Source organism: Giraffa tippelskirchi, chromosome 6, assembly GCF_054371585.1.
Source record: "Giraffa tippelskirchi isolate mGirTip1 chromosome 6, T2T-mGirTip1v1.2.pri, whole genome shotgun sequence".
Classification (NCBI taxonomy): Eukaryota; Metazoa; Chordata; class Mammalia; order Artiodactyla; family Giraffidae; genus Giraffa; species Giraffa tippelskirchi.
Genome location: NC_137280.1, coordinates 45,659,590 through 45,680,266, shown reverse-complemented (window position 1 = coordinate 45,680,266; position 20,677 = coordinate 45,659,590). Strand labels below are relative to the sequence as shown.

The following is a 20,677-nucleotide window of genomic DNA, read 5'->3' as shown; positions in this document are numbered from 1 at the left end:
TAAATTTTTTAAAAGTGGGAGCTGCATTTTCCTCTAGTGGGAACAAGATGTACTTGAAAGAGAAATTGAGTTCAGCTCAGAAAAACAAGTTTTAGAGAATGAAAGAAGCTTGAAGAGAAATCTAGTGTTTAATTATGTTTAATTGTCACTGTGGAAATTTCTGTTTACAGTATTGTCACTTAGAAAAAGATATTTCCAGAAGTGACATTTTGATTAGGATAATTTTCTGCTTCCAAGCTAGTGTGTTTTTATCTTTGTTTGGCTCTGTGGCTGTCAAGCCAGCAAAACTGTTGATAGATTTTTTAGATCAGATGAATGAGATCCCGGATGTCTTGCTTCTAACCAGGGCTGGATGTATCCATTGCTATTTCATTGACATAGAAAAAAAAAGACACATTTTCTGCTACACAAACTGAATTCAGTTGTATAATTTGATGGAGAGATATATTTAAGACATTGATGAGCTCAGCAAATATTGTGTGTGCGCAGACAATATGGAAAGAAACTCAGGATTGAAAGAGTTCAGTTCAAAGCAATCAAGGTTTACAACACATGTACTTGCTTCTGAAGATTTTAGGGAAAAAACTCTGACTCCTTTCTAAGTGTCAAGTGATGCCTTGAGGCTAAATTCCAACTGAGAGTCCCTGTTAATAAATTAGGTAATAAAGTGTAAGCAGAAAGATGAAAGCTAGTGAGATTAGTTGTTCCAGGGAAAAGAAGGCTTTGAGGTGAGGGAATTACAATGAAGAATTCTAAAAGAAGTTATCAGAAACTAAAGCTTGAAGGATTTCAGTTACTTAGTACAAGAATAGGTTAATGAAAGAATTGTGTCCATTGTTGTTTAGTCGCTAAGTCATGTCTAACTCTGTGATCCCACTGACTGTAGCCCGCCAGGCTCCTCTGTCCATTGGGATTCTCCAGGCAAGAGTACTGGAGTGGGTTGCTATTTCCTACTCCAGGGGATCTTCCTGACCCAGGGATCGAACCTGTGTCTCCTTGAGCATCCTGGGAAGACCAATGAAAGAATACTTATGCATTTTTTCTGAATAATAAGAAATGCAACAAAAAAACTTGACTAATTTGGCTAGTTTAATTGTGTCATTATCCGAAGGAGGATTAGGCTATTGATTCTTCTGAAGGGAAAACGATAAACTTTGTGAATCTGTATTCAAAAGCCCTGCTCTAAGTTTAAATCTTTCAGAGAGCCTTTGTAGTTTAACTGACCAGGCTCTGATTAATCTACCAAATTAGTCATATGCGGCCAGTATGTATTATGTTGCTTTATGCTTTTAATAGGCTCTTGTTTTATCATGCCTATTTTGCATGTGAAGAACCTTAGAGTTGACATAACTTTCCCCAAATATGCGAAGCATAAATTGGGGAGATGACTGGGACTTCGTGTATGTCTGAGTCCAAAGCTTATACTTTTAAAAAATTATTTATTTTTAATTGAATTATAGTTGCTTCACAATGTTGTGTTGGTTTCTGCCATACATCAACATGAATCTGCCATAGGTGTGCATATGTCCCCTCCTTCTTGAACCTCCCTTCCACCTCCTGCAACACCCACAAAGCTTATACTTTTAAAGTTTTCTAATTGAAAATTATTTTAAACTTTATTGAGGTATAATTGACATATAACATTATGTCAGCTTAAGGTATAAAAGTGTTGATTTAATGAAAGTTGTATATGTGTGTGTGTGTGTGTATATATATATATATATACACATATATAAGTTGAATGAGAACAACTTTCAAGTATATGATACAATGTTATTGACTATGATCATCATGCTGTACATTAGATCCAGATTTTGTTCACCATACATTAGACCCAGATCTTGCTTCATCTTATAACTGGAAGTTTATAACTCTGAACAACATCTCCCCAATCCCCCGCCCCTCTTCTTCTGGTAACCACCATTCTACTCTCTGTTTCTATGAGTTTGGCTTTTTCAGATTCCACATATAAGTGATATCATACAGTATTTGTCTTTCTCTGACTTATTTCACTTAGCATATTGCTTCCACAGTGCATCCATGTTGTTGCAAATGGCAGGATTTCTTTCCTCATGGCTGAGTAATGTTCTGTTCTGTTGTGTGTGTGTGTGCGTGTGCACGTTTAGTGCATCTTCTTTATCCATTCATTCATTGACAGATATTTAGGTTGTTTCCATATTTTGGTTGTTGTTAATGATGTTGCAGTGAACATGGGAGTACAGATAGTTCTTCGAGATACCGTTTTCTTTTTAAAAATACATACCAAGAAGTAGGACCACTAGATCATTTGGTAGTTCTATATTTACTTTTTTGAGGAATGTCCATACTATTTTCTGTACTGGCTCTACCAATTTACATTCTCACCAACAGTGAACGAGGGTTCTCTTTTCTTCACATCTTCACCAACACTTGTTATCTATTGTCTCTTTGACAATCAAAGCTCATACTTTTATCTGCTAGTCTAGTTTGCTTTCTGTCTGCTTTGATTTTCCACACTGTCCAATCCAGCTTGTGGCTGTTTAGATTAAACTAAATTAAATTAAAAATCCAGTCCCCATTCTCACTGGTCACATTTTTTTTTAATTAGTTTATTTTCTATTTTTTAACTTTACAATATTGTATTTGTTTTGCCATACACTGACATGAATCCACCATGGGTGTACATGTTTTCCCCCTCCAGAAGCCCCTTTCCACCTTCCTCCCCATCCCATCCCTCTGGGTCATCCCGGTGCACCAGCCCCGAGCACCCTGTATCATGCATTGAACCTGGACTGGCGATTCGTTTCACATATGATAATTTACATGCTTCCATGCCATTCTCCCATATCATCCCACCCTCGCCTTCTCCCATAGAGTCCATAATACTGTTCTATTTATCTGTTTCTCTTTTGATGTCTCGCATACAGGGTTATCTTTACCGATTGACTAAATACCATATATATGTGCTAGTATACTGTATTGGTGTTTTTCTTTCTGGCTTACTTCACTCTGTATAATAGGCTCCAGTTTCATCCACCTCATTAGAACTGATTCGAATGTATTTTTTTGATAGCTGAGTAATATTCCATTGTGTATATCTACCACAGCTTCCTTATCCATTCATCTGCTGATGGGTCACTGGTCACATTTTAAGAGCTCAGTAGTAACATGTGGCTGCTGAACTGAACACACAGACGTGGGTTATTGCCGTCATTGCAGAACATGTAATTGGACAGCTTTGCCTCAACTTTAGAGATTCTCCTCTTCCCATTCTCCCTGGCCTTCCATCTATCCCACAGTGAGATGCTATTTTCTCTGTGCTCCTGTAACACCATCCTCTCCTCGTTTTCCTTCTGCCTCTTTAGGCCATTTCTTCTCTGTCTCCTTTGGGAACTCCTCCACTTCTACCTCCCGTTTAAATGTTAAGTATTCTCAGGGCTCAGTCCTAGAGATCATCCATTTCTATGAATTCAAATTTCTGTTTGTTGACAATTTTTGAATTTTCTATTTTCACTTCATATCATGTCTTCTGATATGTCTACATCCCCTTACCACTTGTATTTATTTCCAGTTCCACCTTCCTGGGAAAGAGGGGGCTCATTAGACAAAAATTAAAAACTGAGAGGATGACTCTAGTAACTAGAAGAAGAGTATTATCTTCCCCTTTGGACTAGACATTGGGTCTGGATATCTATGAGACTATTCAGTGCAGCAGAGGTTAAAGATGGCATCGGGCCAAGAATCAGGAAAAAAATGCAAAAGACAGGAAAGATGTAACTGTCATCCTTGGTCTAGGGCACACTTGAAAGTAAAATGATCTGAGATCATTATCATGAATTTATGTTCTTACTTCGTAGTCTTAAGTAAAAATGTTATTGAATGTGCTGACCCTATATCAACAGTACTGTATGGAGCCCATTAAGGAGAGAACCTTTTGACTAAATTTGGGTAAGAGTTAACCATGAAATTATGTCCTTTATCCCTCCATCCTTTCATCTCCCACTTCAGACCTATGTGATAGTGATCATGATGATTCATGAGCTACTCCAAAGGTCTGTGTCGTGCTTTTGTGGTTCGGACCTTTCCCCATCATGAAACTTTCCTTCCAGGGTTAAGATTAAAGTTTACAGTTTTATGTTACTAAAAATGCACATTCAAGCTGCCTGCTGAGAGGAAATATGTTTGGGTCTGGTAGATTTCTTTAAGGTTTTAGATCTTATATATATATATATATATATCTACACCTGCAATGTGAGGTTGATGAAGAGGCTTCTGTGTCATCACATTTAATTTTGTGCTTCGGGGTGTAGAGTGGGCAATGGAGGACCTTTTTGGGAAAAAAAAAAAATAAGAAAGAGCTCCCTCACCTCTCCTTCCCTCTCCCCCACTCCCTGAGCCTATCCTGATTCTTTCTAGGGTCATATCCTTTCTATGGCCACCAGTATCTCCATAAATATTTGGCAACAGTGTGCCCAGGAGAATATTCTGGCAGTCGTGTGCATGCGTGCTCAGTCACTTCAGTCATGTCCGATCATTTGCGACCTTATTGACTGTAGCCCATGAGCCTCCTCTATCTGTGGGGATTCTCCAGACAAGAATACTAGAGTGGGTTGCCATGCCCTCCTCCAGGGGATCTTCCTGACCCAGGGATAGAACCTGGGTCTCCTGCCTTGTCAGGTGAGTTATTTACCACTAGCGCCACCTGGAAAGCCCATTCTGGCAGTTACTAGGAGCTGAAAGGATATTGAGTGAAGGCATCCAGGTTTGTATCATTAGGCAGTCTCAGTGAAGCTGTGTAGCTTTTTCAGTAGAGTGGGAGGAGTATTTCTGTTTAACTAAAAGCAACATACAACACTTTGGGATACATATGGGTGTATTTCAAGTAGCCTGCCTTTCAGATGTGTCCTGTTTATAGTGAAAGTGAAAGTATTAGTAGTTCAGTCCTGTCCGACTCTTTGTGACCCCATATGGACTGTAGCCCGCCAGGCTACTGTGTCCATGGGATTCTCCCAGCGGATGGAGTGGGTTTCCATTTACTTCTTCAGGGGATCTTCCAAACCCAGGGATCAAACCTGGGTCTCCTGCATTGTAGGCACATTCTTTACCATCTGAGCCACCAGGGAAACACTGTTTATAAGGAGATATTTAACCACACTGCCCTTTCTCAGCAGATAAAATAGGAAATGTTACCCTTTTTTATAATTTGAAGTAAAACTTAATCTTTATAGATAGAAATTCAGCCTGTTCAAATTGTTTTCTGAAACTATTGATTTAAAATTTTGTTTGCATCTCAAGTCATTATCAATTTAGACTTCTTAACCCTTTTCTTTAAAGTTTTAATAGATTCCTTAATTATAGAGGGAGAAGATATCATCAGCAAAAGCAGTGGATCAAAAGAACATGTATTCAATGACTTTTGCCAGTTTAATATTCTACATCCAAATGCATTGCTGTTTGCATTAATTCTAGGAGATTTGTTGAGTGGCCCCCAAATCATGTTTGGAATGATTATGTAGTACATGGAACTGATCTCTTCTTCTAGCTCCAGGCTTTTGTTGTCAATATATCACTTTATTTGTTAAATGGAGGAAGACAATATTATTTGGTTAATATTAAACTTCCAAGATTTATGATTAAGTGTTGCATAATAAAAACGTCAGGTACTTAGGAAGATAAATGATGCTCAGTAGAAGCCAGTATGAGCTTCCTGTGTACAGTTTACCCTCTACTGTTGTTGGTCACTGTAAGATTAATAGGCTAAAATTGATTGTTGAAATACAGAAAACTACGTTGACAAGAAAATTGACTCAGTCATTATGTGTAGATATAACTTATTTCCACTCAGCCAAAAGTATTGTTTTCTCTCTCTGCATACATTTTGGAAGATTGGAAATGTAGGTTCTAATAATATCGTGATGGAACAAAGCTCATGGTGGGAGCAGATGGTGAGATTTTAGCAGATGACATGGAAAAAGTAGAATAATTCAACCTTTATTTGGTTGCTATATTTTCTATCAAAAATGGTTGTCATTAAACACTACAAAATAGGATGTTCTTGATTGAGAGAAAGCTGAAGACCTAGAAATGAGAAAACATAATGCACTATACTATTCATCAGTTAAAGTTCTCTTGGTCCGGAGCATTTACATCCTTGTGAATTTAAACAACTTGGATTGAGGTCATAGAATCATGGTGTACCTTCTTTAATTAATAAGCTGACATCTAACCACAATTACTATGTGCCAGTCACTATTCTAAGCACTGGGAAGTTGCTCAGTGGTAAAGTATTATACGCCTGCCAATGCAGGAGACACAGGAGATGTGGGCTTGATTTCTGCGTCAGAAGATCCCTTGGAGAAGGAAATGGCAACCCATTCCAGTATTCTTGCCTGAGAAATCTCATGGACAGAGGAGCCTAGTGGACTACAGTCCATGGAGTTGCAAAGAATCAGACACGACTTAGTGACTGAGCATGCCTGCGTATCTTATTTGATTCTCACAACAATTCTATGTGGTGATTTTGTCAGCTCCATTTTAATGATAAGAATATTGAAACAGAGAGAAGTTAACTTGTCTAACATCATAATCCATTAAGTAGAGGAGCTGGGATGCACACCCAGATATTTTTATATCAATGTCCATCCATGTTCTAAATCCCCATGTCAGACCTACCAAGCTGGAACACAAAAGTGCTAAAATATGGGAGGGAAGAAAAAGACTTTTAATATTCGAGATAATAAGTTAGGTGTATTCAGAGGAAGACAAAATTAATTGATCTATATAGTAAAATTATAGAATTTATGATTAAATGTTGAATAATGAAAACGGGTGTACTTAGAGTGGCAAATATGCACCACTGAAGCCATTATGAGTTTATTGAAAACAAGTCATTTCACACTAGCTCAGTCTTCCTTTCTGATATGAGATAACTAGACTCATTGGTAAGATCCATTTACATTTAGGAGACATAGTTCATGTGAGGTTTTTTTCCCCAGGCAATTAGAAAAGTCTTCCAAATGCATAAGATGGTTAAATATAAGGTGGAGAAATATGGACTGAGTGATGGTACAGTCACTGAGAGCTTGTTGAACTACCCTATCCAGGAGGATGTACTGGTGACTGATGTGAGCCTGGAGTGTGGTACTCAGTGACTTGCTGGTGTCAGAATATGTCCTGGTCAATATTTTTACCAATGACTTAGATCACAAAGGGCAAGCTATATTTTAAAAATTCATAGATGATACAATCAGAATTTTGAAAAACAGAGCCTGTACCTTAAAATGAACAATATAACCATTAGTAGGAATAAAGATGAAGTTCAACATTTAGTTGGAAATATTCTAAACACAGGGCTTCCCAAATGGCTCAGTGGTAAAGAATCCTCCTGTCAATGCAGGAGACACAGCAGATGTGGGTTTGATCCCTGGGTTGGGAAGATCCCCTGGAGGAGGAAATGGCAATCCACTCCAGTATCCTTGCCTAGCAAACCCCACGTAGAGAGGAGCCTGGCAGGCTGCATTCTATGTGTGCAAAGGGTCAAACATGACTGAGCAGGTATGCATATACATTCTAAATGCAATGGTCACTACAACAATGGCTAGGGTAATGAAATACATTTGAAATATTTAGAAATATTAAATTTAAGAGAGAAAACTTGGGCACATCACATATGTCTTCAAGTACAGGAAAGATTGTTGTATGGAACATAATATTTTTCTGTATATGTTCAGGAGACAAAACTGAAATCAGTAGGTAAGAACAACAGGACAACTTCCTGATGACACTAACTGTTTGAACACTGTATGGTTTATTTTTCCTTGTACAAGCTCCTCGATGTTTATGACACAAGAGATTGGTCTTAAGTAACTATCAACTCTACTTGGATTTCTGTTATGATTTGAGAAGTGGTAAGGGATTCCCTGGACTTCCCTGGTGGCTCAAATAGTAAAGAATCTGCCTGCAATGCTGGAGACCTGGGTTCAATCCCTGGGTCAGGAATATCCCCTGGAGAAGGGAGTGGCTACTCACTCCAGTCTTCTTGCCTGGAGAATCCCATGGACAGAGGAGCCTGGCGGGTGACAGTCCATGGGGTTGCAAAGAGTCAGACATGGCTGAGTGACTGAGCAAGCATGCACGCACAAGGGATTCCCTTCACCTTCCAAAACACCTTTTACCATTAGAACTTCCATAGACCTTTAAGCTTCCATCTTATTTATAGCATTAGTGCAAGGTTTCTCAGCCTCAGCTATGTTGACATTTTGGATCAGGTTATTCTTTGTTGTGGGGGAACGTGTTGTAGGAAGTTTAGCAACTCTACCCACTAGATGCTAGTAATACTTACCCTAGACGTGACAACCAAAAATATCTCTCGACATTAACAAATATACCCCAAGGGGCAAAATCACCACTGATTGATAACCACTGATGGAGGGAAAGGCATTAAATGTCTTTTCAAAATGCAAATATTAGTAGAAGGTATATAAACCAATTCAGTCAAGACTACAAGGTGAACTTAGGAATCATAACTTATCAGGTACTTGGAAACTTATTTATCCAAGGGGTTATATATTAAAAATCTTAAAGTGAGGCTGAATTAAGGAAATACAGTGATCTTTGATACATAGATTTGATTTAACAATTTCTTTCCTTTTTTTTATTTAAAGTCTTAGAGAACTTAATGTGGCTAGAGGAGAATATCTGGTTCTAGGACAGTTTATTTAGATGGAAATTATTTTTGGCTTACATAATCCTAATGATGACCACTTTTCTTTGAATTTCTGTTCTCAGGTGCTTATGTATTTGAGCATCTGATAAGCATTTTGGTGAGCTAGTTACTCTTGAACTTATCCCCATCACTATTGGTGAAAAGGTGACTTCTCCATTACCCCAGATTTGAGCATCATTTTAAATTTGAGTGTGTTTTCCCTTTTCCCTTGCTATTGTATCTTTTCCTTTTGGTGTCTCATGGTCTTTTGCCATGGAAGGAAAAAGAAGGAGGCAGGATTCAAGGAGAATACACTTGATTGGAGATGAGGGTTGCAGGTTCTGACTCCTGGACCAGTGTACTAAAGTATTAACACCTTGGGTTCTGTGTCTGTATGTTGAGGATCGTGAGAGAATTTCTTCTCTTTGGAAAAGATAAATCTGAGAAGTAGCTTGATTTCACTGATTACATATTTGAAGTTTTTTGAACTAAAAGATGAAGGCTGTTACTTTCTACATAAACGACAAGGAGTCAAGAAGGAATAGCTAGCAATAAGATAATGTGTACAAAGCAAATGCTCGGTGTAAGTTAGTACAAATAAGAAAAGATTATGAACGGAGGCTGTATCATGTAGAATTCTTTAAAAATAGGACAAACTCTTTTCATCTCTGTCTTTTTTTTATTCCCTCTTTGGCTATGGGAATTTTACCAAGTTTTAAAAATCCAGCTTGAGTATCTCCCCCAGGCCATAGGCTTTGGAATCAGTGCATCTGAATCTGAATTAAACTGCACCACTTATCAGCTCAGTTTTTTATCTTTAAGATAGAGATGCAGTTACTTAGGAGTGTGGTTATAGTTCCTATCAGTCGGGGTGTTCCAGAGAAAACAGATCCAACAGAGATTTATTTTAAGAAATTGACTCATACAATTGTAGAGGCTGGCAAGTCTGAAATCTGTAAGGGCAGGCTGGCAAGCTGGAAACTCAGGCAGGAGTTAATGTTGCAGTCTGGAGACAAATTTCTTCTTTAGGAAACCTCAGGTTTTGTTCTTAAGGCTTTCAACTGGTTAGATAAGTTTTGTGACAAATAAAACTAACCATCACACAATTGTCATGTTAATGATAGCTAGTATGTGGTTACTGTGCGAGCTAACTGTTCACATGGATTATCTCATTTAGTTCTGATAAAACCCACAGGAGGGCCTATTATTATAATCTTAGGATAAAATATGCCAGTGTCCCACAGCAACTTGTATAAACATGGGAGCCAGACCATGTGTGAGTCCACCAAAGTCCTGTCCCCTAAATTTCAATTGGAAAAGAGCATGTTTTTCTTTACTCTCTCAAAGCTAAAGGCTGAACTGATGTGCTCATGACCATGGAAGTTCAGTTCAGTTCAGTTGCTCAGTAGTGTCCGACTCTTTGCGACCCCATGAATTGCAGCACGCCAGGCCTCTCTGTCCATCACCAACTCCCGGAGTCTACCCAAACCCATGTCCATCAAGTCGGTGATGCCATCCATCCATCTCATCCTCTGTCGTCCCCTTCTCCTCCTGCCCCCAATCCTACCCAGCCTTAGGGTCTTTTCCAATGAGTCAACTCTTCGCATGAGGTGGCCCAAGTATTGGAGTTTCAGCTTCAACATCAGTCCTTCCAATGAACACCCAGGATTGATCTCTTTTAGGATGGATTGATTGGATCTCCTTGCAGTCCAAGGGACTCTCAAGAGTCTTCTCCAACACCACAGTTCAAAAGCATCAAGTCTGCGGCGCTCAGCTTTCTTCACCGTCCAACTCTCACATCCATACATGACCGCTGGAAAAACCATAGCCTTGACTAGACGGACTTTTGTTGGCAAAGTAATGTCTCTGCTTTTAAATATGCCATGGAAGAGGCATGTTTAAAAGCATGAGGTCAGCATGCTTAGAGAAGATGATGAGGGTCAGAGAAAAGTAACCATGAATGTTTCATTCCTCTTTTCCAACTTGACCTTGTTAACTAATTGCTGCTTTTCTTTCTTTAAGCAACTTTGAGTTGGGTTTCTGTTACTTGTTGTTAGAGTCCAGCCACGAGGCTTCCCTGGTGGCTCAGCAGTAAAGAATCCACCTGCCAATGCAGAAGATGCGAGTTCCATCTTTGGATTGGGAAGATCCCCTGGAGAAGGAAATGGTAACCCACTCCAGTATTCTTGCCTAGGAAATCCCATGGGCAGAGGAGCCTGGACAATGATCCTGTCACATTGCTATCCAAGTGATGGGTAACAAAGAGCCATAAGATCTCAGGAGCTGAAATCACAAGTGTTGAATTCTTACTCACACTCAGTGTCTGTCTTTAGTCAATGCTAAGTTCTGGTCTCTACCATCTTCGCTTGAGAACCTCCGCTTGCCATGACTGGCCTCCATGACAGGGCCAGGAATATGGAATATCATGCACTAGCTGTTAAGGCTTCTGCCAGCTGTGACATAAATCACTTCTCACATTTTAGTGTCCACAGCAGACCACACAGCCCACCAAGAACTGGGAAAGTGTAATCATACCACATGCCTGCAAGGGAAAAGCTAGAAAAAATGGTGACTATCACTAATAAATATTAAATAGTTCATATAACTTGTCACTCACGTAAAACACAGCGGTTTTATTGGTAAAAGATTACTGATTTGAAGAGAATATAAATTCTGATTTCAAAATTATTAATTTTTATATTTTTGCCATGATTTTTGTTTTTTATCTATAAATAAAATACTTTTTTTCTCTGAGGTTATAAAGATTTTTTTCTTAGATTTTCTTCTATGGTTTTGCTTCTCCCCATTTAAGTTTTAAATAAATCTAGAGTTTGTTTTTGCTTGGGGTTTGAATTAGGAATCTGGTTTATATATATATTTATATATATATATAGAAAGAAAATAATCCCAGTACCCTTTTGAAAATTATTCCATTTTCCTCCTCTGATATATAAAGCCATCACTAAAATATATCAAATTCCCACCTTTACTTGGGTGCAAAGGGGATTTTGACTTTTTCTGCAATGTTCTTCTTATTTTGTAGCAAAAAAAAAAAACAAACCCTGGAAACAAAAATAGCGCATGTTACTTTCAAGTTTTGAGGATAGATATGTTTGAGACAGATATGCTAGATTAATCTTTGTAAGCTTTTGTATATTTTTCCCAAATATAAAATGTCATATTCTGCTAAAACTATTATTTTGCTTTTTAAAGTTGAAAATATTAAAGGTAAAATTCTGTTACAAATAACTTTGCTTACCAAATTATGTATTACTTTAAAAAGTAATGCATGTATTGCAATTAAAATACAAACAATGGGTTTCTTCTCAGAGGCTTCTGAGAATCCATTTTAAATCCATTGAGGATGACCCTAGCTAATCCTCCATCTTCTCTTTGTTTGCAGAATATACCTGTGTTAAGGTCTGAAGTCCTATTTTCTTTCATAGGCTATTATGATTTTGAAAAGGGATAACATCATCTTCTTGGCTTCAGGAAGTAAAGACTAAGCTTTGGAAGAAGCCCAAGAATTGAGTCTAGACCTTGGAAATGTTCCCTAAGTGAATATATTAGAGAAACATATTACTTTTTAAATTTTGTTTAATCCATTAGCCAAATTTAATTTCATTTGTAGAACAATGCTGTAGTTCTCTCTCATGCTTTAAACTATTTGGGGCTGGTGAAAGAAGGAATGCTGAAGACAAAAGTGATGTATATTTATGTATTTAATGAATTTCCTACAACTGAATAGCCTTTTTGTGAGTAACATGAGTTGAATTCAGGTATTAGTAATGATTGGTCAAGTCTAGTCCATCTGAAACCCAAGATAGTTCAGACTCATTCTGTACATGACAAGGAATGTTGGCTATATTAATGTGATTTGATTAAATATAAAAATGTGGAGAATGGACACATTCCTCTAGGCAGACTTGTTCATTGTTGCGTGAACTAAGTGAAGGATATCCTGAAGCAAAATAAAATATAGTAATAATCTCACATTTTTGATAGAACAAGGCATGAAAATGTGAGCAGACCAGTGAATTTTGCAATGAACCTTCTTTCCTACCATGATTCAACAGTACTTGGCTGCAGTGTCAAATCAGAAGTTATATCACAGTCTGAAAGTCAGGTTTCACAGACTTCCCTGGTGGTCCAGTGGAACTGAGATCCTGCATGTTGTGGGGCAAGTAAACCCATGTGCCTCAAGTACTGAGCCTGTGAGCCCTTGAGCCCATGCACCACAACGAAGACTCGGTGCAGTCAAAAATTTTTTAAAATAAAAGTCATGTTTCAGCATGACTTTCCCGTCCTTTGGCTTCCTAAAAATGGCATAGGGAAAGAAAATGAACATCATGGCAAAAAAATAGAGAAAAGACACCTTTAGAAGATTTACCAAAGGAAAGAATTTCAGAGTAGAGTTTGAGAAAAAAGAAGTGGCAGGAGAGGAAATTAGAGAATTCAGGTGGAATCACTTCATGCAGGTTCCTATAACCATCTCTGGGTGTTTGATCTTGATTCTGAAGGTGATAGCAAGTCATCAAAGGGCTTTGAATAGGTGAGTGAAAACATTGCAAATGTGGTCTTGCTTCAGTTTGAAAAAATGGATTGGAGAAGAACAAGGTTGAAGGTGGTGATACCTGTTAGGAGACCATCACAGTGACCCTGGGGAGAGAAGATGGTGACCACGGCTAGGGGATGGCATCTGGACTGGAGAGGACTGATGCGATTTGAGATCTGTTTAGGAGATGTTTTCAGTCAGACTTAGCGTTTGACTTACCTGTAGGGGTGCAGGTGAAGGAGGATTCAGGAATGATGCTGTAGTGATGAAATCAAGTGGGTAGGCATGCTGTCTCTGAGAGGGAACGTACATCCGTGGCAATTATTCATGAATTATAAGTGCCAAGTGTTACAGTCCATGGGGTCCCAAAGAGTCAAACACGACTGAGCGACTAAGCACAGCAACGTTGTACAATGTAATTTTGTTTCTCAATTTATAACATTTCCTACAACTTTAATGATGAATTCCATCTTGTTTTGGACTCATGTACTTTACAGTAAACTCATAATTTCTCATTTTAAGTAAAGGCAGTTATCTTAATAATTTAATTCTAACAATAATGACATTTCTGCTGTTGCCATCTAGTGGCCACTATTAGTTATGATCCCTTTATTTTGTGCTCAAGATTTCAGTTCTTGAATGTTACTGCTCTGAGCAAGAAGTAAATATTAGAGATCCAGTGTCTTTGAAAATGCAGTAGAGATCCTTATATTTGAATGAATTATACCATGTAGAGTGTTAGTGATATGAGTGACAGTGAAACTGTTAGTAGCTCAGTCGTGTCTGACTCTTTGCAACCCCATGGACTGTAGCCCGCCATGCTCCTCTGTCTATGGAATTCTCCAGGCAAGAATACTGGAGTGGGTAGCGATTCCTTTCTCCAGGGGATCTTCCTGACCCGGGGATTGAACCCGGGTCTCCTTCATTGGCAGTCGGATTCTTTACCAACTGCACCACCAGAGAAGCCCATAGGAAGATACTGTTAAATTTTTAGTTTAAGTTCTACAGTTTTTCTAGAGTAGGACTTGAAACAACTTATTTTAGCAGCTTTAGGGAGAATTTAGCAAAATATAAAGCAAGAATTTGAATTCTTTCATAGCATGTCAAGTAAGAGGATGTACCTCAATGGCAAGTATGTGGAAAAGGTACAAAGGAATTTTTATAACAGTCAACATGCAGATACCTAATGAACAACTTTAGTGTACCCAGGGTTAACACTATCATACTCTGGGGGACACAAGCAAAGAATAGAACATGGGGGTTTTCCCTGGACATACAACTTTACTGGGGGAAGGTATAGTAAAATACACTGTGTTTGTTTCACTCCTCTCTGAATCTAACTACTACTACTGTTTTCTCTCTCTTTCCAACCAATAATTTAAGGTTCTGAACATCTGGAAGGTACTTCCTGTTCCTACTAAAATTTGTTGGTCGACTACTAATTGTGAACTCCTTGATGTCAAACAATGTGTTCTCTTTTATACTTTATGCCTCACCATGTCAAACAAACGAACAAAAAATTAAAAATAAACAATCCTGGGACTTTCCTGGTGGTCCAGTGGTTAAGACTTCAAGATTCCACTGCAGGGGGCATGGGTCCAATCCCTGGTTGGGGAACTAAAATCCTGCATGTGATGCAGTACAGCAAGCAAAACAAAACAAACCAAACATATATGTATATACACATTAGCCATCCTACTCAACTGGTACAAATCTCTGCTATGTACTATGAGAAATTTAGAAACTGATATGAGCCCAGATCCTTAGGGTTTAGGAATTTATGGTCTATTAAGTGAGAGACTGGGTCATTATTATATTCAGTTCAGTTCAGTTCAGTTGCTCAGTCATGTCCGACTCTTTGCAACCCCATGAATCGCAGCACGCCAGGCCTCCCTGTCCATCACCAATTCCCGGAATCTACCCAAACTCATGTCCATCGAGTCAGTGATGCCATCCAGCCATCTCATCCTCTGTCATCCCCTTCTCCTACCTCTAATCCTTCCCAGCATTAGGGTCTTTTCCAATGAGTCAACTCTTCGCATGAGGTGGCCCAAGTATTGGAGTTTCAGCTTCAACATCAATCCTTCCACTGAAAACCCAGGACTGATCTCCTTTAGGATGGACTGGTTGGATCCCCTTGCAGTCCAAGGGACTCTCAAGAGTCTTCTCCAACACCACAGTTCAAAGCATCAATTCTTCAGCGCTCAGCTTTCTTCACCGTCCAACTCTCACATCCATACATGACCTCTGGAAAAACCACAGCCTTGACTAGACGGACCTTTGTTGGCAAAGTAATGTCTCTGCTTTTTAATATGCTATCTAGGTTGGTCATAACTTTCCTTCCAAGGAGTAAGTGTCTTTTAATTTTATGGCTGCAATCACCATCTTCAGTGATTTTGGAGCCCCCCAAAATAAAGTCTGACACTGTTTCCACTGTTTCCCCATCTATTTGCCATGAAGTGATGGGACCGGATGCCATGATCTTAGTTTTCTGAATGTTGAGCTTTAAGCCAGCTTTTTCCCTCTCCTCTTTCACTTTCATCAAGAGGCTCTTTAGTTCTTCTTCACTTTCTGCCATAAGGGTGGTATCATCTGCATATCTGAGGTCATTGATATTTCTCCCGGCAATCTTGATTCCAGCTTGTGTTTAGAATCACGTTATTCAAACAATTATATAATAGAGGGGTGTTAGTAGCTCCAAGTAGGAAACCGATCAGCTTGAAGTATCCATGCTGGAGTTTGATGCTGTGGGATAGAAAACTAGCATCCATATTTTGTCCAAAGTGTTCAGTGCTATGGAAACCTATAGATTCTGAAGGCAGAGAAATAGTGTGCTGGGTACTTTTCATGGTGCATGATATAAAATCACACACTTTTTTTGTATATCTGTTCCTAAGAAGACAGTACATACCAAAGTGTAGCAACTTTTATACTAAATGGCAACTTTGGGGGCATATTTTTGTCTCAACCTCTACCCTCCCCAACCCCCTACCAAACAGTAGGAAGCATGTCCTGTTCATCCTAGTATCTCTCAGGCTCTAACTGGAATTTGGATGTGATTTGTAGAAAGAGAGTCTCAATGTCTGTTTACTGAATATGTCAGCATGTTTCTAAAAATATGTTATTTCCTACAATTTTAATGATGAATTAATTATCAATAATTAATCATTATAATAAATTAATGATAAATTTCCTCTTGTACAGTATACGGTGCAACTCTGAGTGACTCTGTAAACTTAGGTCATCTTGAGACAGACTGGGACCTGGGAATTTGTACTGCAGTGCTTGCACCTGGACACCCCGCTCCTCAAGCAACAAAAGACAAAGAAACTCAACGGGACTAAAGTTAACTGCGTATGTGGGGCACTTGGGACAAATTCTGGACAGAAGATACAAAGAGACCAAAGCCTTTGATCAATTTCTATTGATTAAGGAGGCCAAGTACCCTAGTCAGTAACGAGCTCATTCCTCTGGTTTTCTGTTCTGTCTCTTGTAAAGTGAGGCAGTTCTGCCATCATTCTGAAGAGCCAGTTCCTTCTTAGAATGTTCCTCTCACCTGTGCCCCCTTGTTGCTTTCACAGTGAGGCAATCTCTTTTCTCCAGCCCCCACCCCAAATATTTCTCCATTCTCCTGTCAATTCCCCTATTTTCCTAAATGTTATCCTATATTAGACTCCCAGCTTCCAGTTTATTGGATTATTTTAAAAGCCGTAAACTAACTCTTTAAGTGGGTTTTTCCATTTAGTAAATTAACTTGTAGAAAGATCCATATGAGTACATATAAACTGCTTTATTTCTGTTTCATAATTGTAATATATTCCAAAGTATGATGTATAGTAATTTCTTTAGTCAAAGTCTTATTCAAAACTTCTAGGTTGTTTATTGTCTTTGTTGTTTTAAATAGTGCTCAGTAAATATTCATGCATATTTGTTAGTTTTGAATTGCTAAATCAGGACACACATTTTTACTTTTGAAATGCGTTGCTAAATCATGCTGCACTATTTAAGAGGCATTCATTTTGTCCTGTGAATTGTCTCTGTATATTTTAAATTGGATTTAGTCTATTGTTTCTTGTATTCATGGCTTTTCTTCTAAAGAAAAAAGCAAAGTAAAGCAATTTACAACCCTGAGACATAGATTATAGAAATGAAGTTACTAAAATATAGCCTGTTATTTTTCTGTAGTCACTTTATTAGAAGGCTGCAGGGCCTCTTAATTAATTTAAAAGCTTAATATGTATGTTTAAACACAGCTAATTAAAAATCCCCTTGCAAATGAACCAGTGATTAGTATCTGTGAACAGTATCCTATTTATCTTAAATATATACTTATAGGCTGGTTCGCATAAGCCTGAAAGGAATATGTAATCAAACAGTAAACAGGAGCAAAACATAGTATACTGAGATAATATTTTGAAAATCCAGTGGTGTTATCACAAAACAGAATTCTTGTTTTGACACAGAAGAGTTTAGTTATGTAGTCTAACATCCCTATGAAAGAAAGGACTTTATAGCAGTGTGAAAAAGTTTCAAGTACTCTTGAGATGTTCATGCTATATTTGAATTGTTTTGCTAAATATGCAGTTTTAGCATTGGAGAAATTTTCTGAAAAAGCAGTTTATAGCACACCAGTGCCTGACTCAGCAACTCTTTACACTCCTGAAGCCAGGGCTAGCTTCATGGGCATGTGACATGTAAAGTCATACAGGGCCCTATGTTTGGAGGTCCTCACTCTTGGTTTAATGATCTGCTTTCAATATCTTAAAATTTTAAATTATTTTTGAGCAAAGGGCTCCACATTTTTATTTTGCAGTAGACCCTACAAATGTTACAGCCAGTCCTACCCTTAGTATACTTTTCAGGATGAAACTGTTTATTAGCATGTATCCTTGAGTCAGTGTTAATCCTAATTACAGAGAAAAACTTTAGAATGAGATCTGTATGAATATATCTATTCTATTGGAAACCAGGGGCCAGTGAATGCTGATTGCAGTTGAAATCCTTATCCCTGAAAGGGCTATGAAACTAACCCCTGCTGCCCTAATCCTATCTGTCTCCCTTTCCTGGTCACTGAGAAGCATCAGGCATTGGAAACTTCTTGATGAGATTTCCTACTATTCCAGGAGTTTCAAATCTATGCAGTTCACTGTTTCCAAGTGCCAGATTACAATTTTTTTTTTTTCTTAAAGCTTTAGTTTATATTGGAGTATAGGTGATTAACAGCGTTGCATTAGTTTCAGATTACTTTTTGAAGACCCTTACTCAACCAGGAACAGACATCAGTAAGGAGCTTTGTGATGTTATCTTTGTAGTAGTGGAGATGATGCCTCCTTCATGAGGTACTTTTATGCCCCTGGAAGGCAGGAAAATCACAGGGGAGGATTCCCATGCCCACCAGTTCTTGTTCCATCCCTTGCTGACTTGTTCATTCTCACCAATGCCTGCTCTTTTTCTTAATTTGCTTTTCTTTCCCCTATCTTTACCCACTCCAGTATTCTTGGGCTTCCCTGGTGGCTCAGCTGGTAAAGAATCTGCCTGCAATGTGGGAGACCTGGGTTCAATCCCTGAGTTGGGAAGATCCGCTGGAGAAGGGAACGGCTACCCACTCCAGTATTCTGGCCTGGAGAATTCCATGGACATTATAGTCCATGGGGTTGCAGTGAGTCGGACACGACTGAGCTACTTTCACATTCACTTCCCTATCTTTTGGAAGCCTCAGAGTTACTACATACTGAGTGAGTCTTTTGACTCTGTATTCTTAAGGTGATTCAAGGATCATTTGTCAGTTAGAGTCTGACATCACAGTTAGCTTGTTGTTGTTTAGTTACTAAGTCATGTCTGAGTCTTTTGCGATCCCAGGGACTGTAACCCCCTGGCTCCTCCATCTGTGGGATTTTTCAGGCAAGAAAATTAGAGTGGGTTTCCATTTCCTTCTCCAAAAGTTAGTGTCTTAGTTGCTCAGTTGTATCCAACTCTTTGCTACTCCATAGACTATAGCCCACCAGGCTCCTCTGTTCCTGGAATTCTCCAGGCAAGAATACTAGAGTGGATTCCCACTCCCTTTTCCAGGGGATCGTCCCAACTCAGGGATCGAACCCCGGTCTCCTGTATCACAGGCAGATTTTTTACCATCTGACCCACATGAAAGTGAAAGTGAAAGTTGCTCAGTAGTGTCCAACTCTGCAATTGGTCAGACTCAGAGAATTGGTACTGTTGGGTCTCAACTTTCAGATTTCCTGAATTTTTTTTTGACTTCTTTGGCCATGAAAAATACCAGAAAGGGTACAAAAATATTTGCAGTTGAAGGAAGGAATCAGAGGTATGGGGACATAAAACACACGTTACCAAGTAAAAGGTACAGAATAAGATGGACCAAAAGTATTTTAATTTACACGGTGGAGAATTGAATGTAAGAGGGAGGGAGTGTGGTCCTGAAACATAAAGCAAGGGTTGGTGGTTGGTGCTGAGGACCCAGCCATGGGCTAAACACCTGCATAGGTAGACACAGAGAGGAAATGAGTAACATGATCGATCTGCTAGTCTGCTGGTTGCTTTGGTTTCAGTAAATTTAAACATGGTTTCCACCCTTTTTGCTGTGTATTATCATAGAACTTGTAGGAAGGGTGTGGAATCATGGAGAAGGGTAAAGATAGGTTTTATTTGTGAATATACAGAAGAAAGATTGAAGGCAAAAGGAGAATAGGGCAGCAGAGGGTGAGATGGTTGGGTAGCATCACCAACTCAACGGACTGAACTTTGACAAATTGTGGGAGATAGTGAGGGACAGGGAGGCCTGGCATGCTGCAGCCCATGGTGTCACGAAGAATTGGACACGACTCAGCCACTGAACAACAAACAACAACATACAGAAGACTGTGGGTATGACCCTGAGTTGGGATGATCCCTTGAAATAGGAAATGGCAACCTGCTCTAGTAGTCTTGCCTGGAAAATCCCTTGGTCAGAGGAGCCTGACGGGCCGCAGTCCAGGGGGTTGCAAAGAGTCAGGCATGACTGAGTGACTGAGCACACAGCACACACACATATGGGTATGACAGTCTGGGTTATCAACTAAGAAACTTGTGTTTCTGTTGATGACCCAGTTGGGAGAGGTAAGACGTAATGGGTCCTCCTGAGAGCTCTGAGGGTGAAGGCAGGTCACCCACTTCACTGGAATCAGGAGCGTCTTGGACAGGACTGTTCTCCCTGTGGATCCCAGTGAAGATGTCTTGGAAGATTGCTTCCTTGTGTGGACTGAGTGCAGGGGGCTGTGGGAGCACCTTCTTTCAGGTGGAGCTGTGGTCTGGGTGGCTTTGGGAGAAGAAGGCCAGCCTGCCCCAGACATACAACACTGTGGACGTTGAGTATGAGATAAGGCTTGCCGCCTCTGCCATGTGGCTGCTGAGCCATGTGGGGTGACCGTGCCCACAAAAATTGGAAA

General features: G+C 39.2%; 1 protein-coding gene across 9 annotated transcripts in view; it reads left to right on the top strand.

Annotated features, from left to right (window-relative positions):
- Window positions 1–20,677, top strand: part of C6H8orf34 (chromosome 6 C8orf34 homolog) — a 348,003-nt gene that overhangs the window by 31,967 nt on the left and 295,359 nt on the right. Inside the window, exon 1 of one of the 9 annotated variants that reach the window (XM_081501837.1) lies at window positions 16,443–16,592. The exons of the other annotated variants lie outside the window; for them this stretch is intronic. The gene's annotated coding sequence lies outside the window, so the exon portion shown is untranslated. Of the gene's footprint in view, window positions 1–16,442; window positions 16,593–20,677 lie in introns of those variants that run through there. 9 annotated transcript variants of the gene reach the window in all.